This window comes from Nyctibius grandis, chromosome 19, assembly GCF_013368605.1.
Source record: "Nyctibius grandis isolate bNycGra1 chromosome 19, bNycGra1.pri, whole genome shotgun sequence".
Lineage (NCBI taxonomy): Eukaryota > Metazoa > Chordata > Aves > Nyctibiiformes > Nyctibiidae > Nyctibius > Nyctibius grandis.
The window spans coordinates 8,777,537-8,782,185 of NC_090676.1; positions in this window are offsets into that span (position 1 = coordinate 8,777,537).

Consider the following 4,649-nt stretch of genomic DNA (forward strand, 5'->3'; position numbering starts at 1 on the left):
GCAATCTCTATGGTAGGACTCAGGGGGGTCGGGAGGGGGCGCAGCGCGCATGCGTGCACGGCGGCCGCCTGCCGCCGCTGTCCTTCCGGCGGGCGCGTGATCGGGGGGGGTGAGGGCGGGGGCGGCCGTGCGCGCGCGGGCGGTCCTGCGGTTGCGTAGCGGCGCTGTGTCGTCATGTCTCGGTGCTGCGGCGTGACGTCACCCTTCGCGCGCTGCTGTCGCAGCGGCTCGCGCTGGGGACAGGCCTTCGGCCGCCATCACCACCGCGGCCTTGTCCCTCAGCCATGGCTGCCTGGTGCCGTGTCCCTCAGAGCTGCCATTGCCCACCTGCTCCTTGTCCCTCAGCCATGGCTGCCTGACACTCTGTCCCTTGGCCACCATCACCAAGTGGCTCCTTGTCCCTCAGCCATCGCTGCCTGGCGTCATGTCCCTCAGAGCTGCCATCGCCCAGTGGCTCTTTTTCCCTCACTCGCCGTGGCTTTGCACCTCATTCTTCAGTTGCCATTGTCTGGTGGCATCTGCTTCAGCTGCCATTGCCCCACAGCTCCTTGTCCCTCAGCTGCAGTCACCTGGCAGCTCTTTGTCCCTCAGTTGTTACCTGGCAGCTCCTTCCCTGATGCTATTGCCTGGCTCCTTTCCCCTCAGCTGCCATCACCCAGCAGCTCCTTGTCCCTCAACTGTCATTGTCTGGTGGCTCCTGTTCCCTCAACTGCCATCACCCAAGCTCATAAGTAACCCCTGGTGCTTAAATGGAGACCGAGATTGTGGTGGCACAGGGTTATCGTTTCAGAGGGTATGCTGGAAACCTGGGTATAACGACTGTGAAAGTGTGCTGAAGCATAACGTCAAAATATTCTGTGGTGCCTAAAAGCAGGAAATGGATCCTGACTTTTTAAATAAGACGTGTTCAACCTGCAGCTCCTCTAACCCTTTCTAGCTGAGCAGACCTGGGTAAGCACACAGCTGATCCATGCTCACCTTTCACTGCTTAACCACAGACTGAGAACTGAGCCTTACAGCAAAAAGAAAGTGTCAAATGAGCATTTATCCAGTTAACATCAAGCTGAATCAGAAAGCCACTGCCTCAAAATCAGCGTCAAAATGCTCTTGAATTAAAATATCATCCAGTTGTCAGCCTTACCTGATGTAAGTTTCAAATGCTCTCCTCTGGTGTAGGCTGCCGCTGTGACTTGGGTCTCTAAGCTCTCCTGTACATCAGTTCTTACCTGCAAATGGGGCTAATTAGCACCTCTCAGCTTACAAAGGCAGCCATGGACATACATACATCCAGTTCCTGAAAGTCTGAGGTGCAGGGGTGACAGGCACTATAGAAACAAATAGTATGACAGCATCACATGCATTTCTGTTCATTTCTGGTTTGACTTCCTCAGGGGAAAAAAAAAGGGTTTGTACAAACAGATGTATTGGTTTGTATACCTTGGGTCATTTTGAAGGCCCTTTAGAATATCAGCTGTGCACTTTAATCAAAATGGAATTGTAGATTCATGGCACAGACACAGTGACACTCGTGAACCGTTTACATGAAAGTGAAAGCCATTCAAATAGGTATGAACATGCATGAGCTTTAAAAATCAGTGAGATTTGGGCAGCAGCTGGTTTTCTCTTTGTGTCACAGGCGGGGCAGAGCTGGAGAACGTTTGGTTTCCTGTAGCGAGACTGAACCCACACCTCCTTCTTTGCTCTCATCTTCTGATGTGGTTTTGTGGTGACCTACTTAGATAGTCTTACTTACTTTCGTTATAACAAAATATTTTTTTCCACACTGGCTAATTTCCGACAATCTGCAGTTAGCTAATCCCCATCTGCTTTAACTCATTCTCTCCACCCTGGTAGTGTTTGGGACAGTTTAGAGTGCATGACTTCAGCTTAGGCACATGTGATGTGGCGCACCTAAAGCTCACTGGTGCCTGTGAAAGATGAGGATGGCACATTGCAAGGTGGTGCAAGCTGATTTCCAGAGGTAATGTGCACATCTTACTCCATTTGGGAACTGGGGGACTGTAGGCCTCCAACACATCAGAAGCTCAGGTGCTTCTGCTCTTTGATCTCAGTTTTCACCATGCTCTGGAGTGCAGATTATGAACACCACTTCATCCATAAATAATGAAGCTTGATCCGGAATGTGTTACACTTAAGCTGATGAAACACAGGAAATTTCCTTGTGAATGCTGTCTTCCTTTTTTGTGCAAAAATAAAAATTCACAGTTTGCCAGGCCTTGGCCAGTTTTGGTATTTGTGAAGTGCTCCAAGTGTGCTGTGTCCTGTCCACCTAGAAATCAGAGAAAAAAATCATTGACAGCTCTGGAGAGCTCCAGTCCATCCTTCTGCTCAAAGCAGGACCAACTTCAAAGTTAGAGGAGGTTGCTCAGGGCCTATTCCAGAGAAATTTTGAAAATGTCTAAGGATGGAGGGTCCCCAGCTGCTCTGGGAGACCTGTCCCTGTGCTGCACCACTCTCAGGGTGAAGAACTTTTCCCCTGTTGTGCAGCTGGAAGCCCCCTTGTTGCACTTCATGACTGGTGCCTCTTTTGTTGTGCATCTCTGACAAGTCTGCTTCTCCTCCCTGAGCCCCCTTCCTCTGTATCTTATAGCTGGGACAATGCTGCTCTGAGTTAAAAGGAGTAGCTGCACCTGTCTGCAAGGGCAAAGTTTTTTAAAAGCAAATCAGCAAATGGTGGAAGATGTAGAGCCATTGCAGCAGTGTCGGTCAGGGAAGAGGGCATGGCTAGAGTCCCGTGTAATCTTCCCCTGTTGCAGTGGGCTCTTGCAGTTGTCACCAGAGCGATGTTCAATTCTGTACCAGGCTGGTGCAGAATAAAGACAATCTTAAAACTGTCTTTCCTGAGTTTTGCTTGGCATGAAGAGTAGGTCATCTGGCCTAAGAACGAAGGCCAGAAATTTTAGCTGTTTGCTTTCTCTTTGCTTTTTCTTTACTCTTGTTTTGTTTTGGGGTTTTTTGGTTTTGGCCCTCGCCTCATTTTTTCAGTTGTTTTTGTTCCTTAAATCTTTCAACTGGCATGATCAGGAAACTCCACGCTTGTTTTCTTTTACTGGCCTTGTAGCTGTCATGTGCTTTTACTCATGAGAGATTGATGTAGAAAAGGGATGACTGCAGATGTAATTCTTCAGGATGTGAGCTGACCTTCTCCTCACTGTGCCTGCTGGCCCTGGCCAAAGGGGAACCACAGATGGGCATTGGGGGCCATGGGAAGGGTTCAGGAAGGGTCGTGGAAGGAAGGAGGATTGAGCCAGGAAAGTAGAGGCCTGGGAACCTAGAGAAACACAAACCCAGGACTGAACCTCACAAAAGCCAGGATCTGAAGGAAAAAAATAAAAGGAAAAAGGTAGAAGGAGGACAAGGATCCCAGGGAGCCCTGTAGGAGGGGGGAGCATCAGAGCGGCTGGAGGGATCAAGGGCTGCTGGGTCTAGTGACTGTGTGAGAACAGGAAGCCCCGGGTACCAGGAGGTGCAGTTGGTCAGTTACAGTGAATTGTCACATTTCTACTGAAATGAAGTGTCACCTCTCAGAGCAGCGCACTCTGGGTGAAGTAAACGCAGGTGATATCAAATTATAACGTCTAAAATGTTCTGTGTGAAGCGATGGTGATTTTCATGTCTCACCTCTGACTCATCAGCAGGAAATATCACTGCTTGCTTGACTTGTTGTTGCCACTGCGAAGGGGTAAGTCGGACTTACTACCACTAAGAAAACTAGTGAACCAAACACTACTCTAGCGTCGTGGTACAGATGGTTTTTCAAGGACTCAGTTGCAACAGAAAGTAACCATTTTGGCAGGAGGCCTTTCAGCCTGCTTCTCACTTGTGGTTTTCTGAGGCACGGCTACTGAGCATCTGTTGATTAATGCGTGCGCTGAATGTTGCTTTTAATAGATCCCAGGAATTTCACAGTTGTTTAAGCTCATCTAAGATGATGTGGCTGTAGGTAACACAGTGTTTAGTTTTAATTCTTAAATTATACAGAGCAGCCTAAATAGATAGCTATGTGGAACACTGAGGGCTGGCACAGATGAGTAAGTGACCAGCTGTAACCTTGTGCTGGAAACGTAGTGGAAGGCGCTAATTTACAGGCACAGGGCTTTGTTCTCTCTTGCGAGTGGAGGCTGTGGTCTCTAAAGTGCGAGAGCATGCCAGACTTACTCTAGGGAGTGGGTTTAGCAGTTATGGCAGTCTTTGGCCTTGGAGAGATCTGGGTTATCTTTTTAGATTATCTATAAACCCTATGATCTCAGGTGCGTTGAACAGTCACCCTTGATTCAAGTCCTTCTCCTGAAATAGAGCGTGCTGAACTTCCTCCTGCAGTGCTGGGTAGTTAGACAGTGGGAGGATGTTGTAGGGAAGGTGGAAGTGCTTCACCTAGATTTACTGTAGAACTGTCCTACAAGTATTTAAATATTCCAGTCACCTTCATAGCTTGGCTTTATAGTAAAAATAAAATATTTCCCAGGGTGTGGAGAAGGGTTCAGCTCTAAGCTCACCTGAAGCCAGATTCTGATTCTGGCATGGAATATGGTATGGGTCAAACAAGAAAATGAGCCTGGGATTTCAAAGACATCGGGCAAAATCAGCAATATCAACAATACCAAAATCAGCAGTAGCCTTAAAATGTC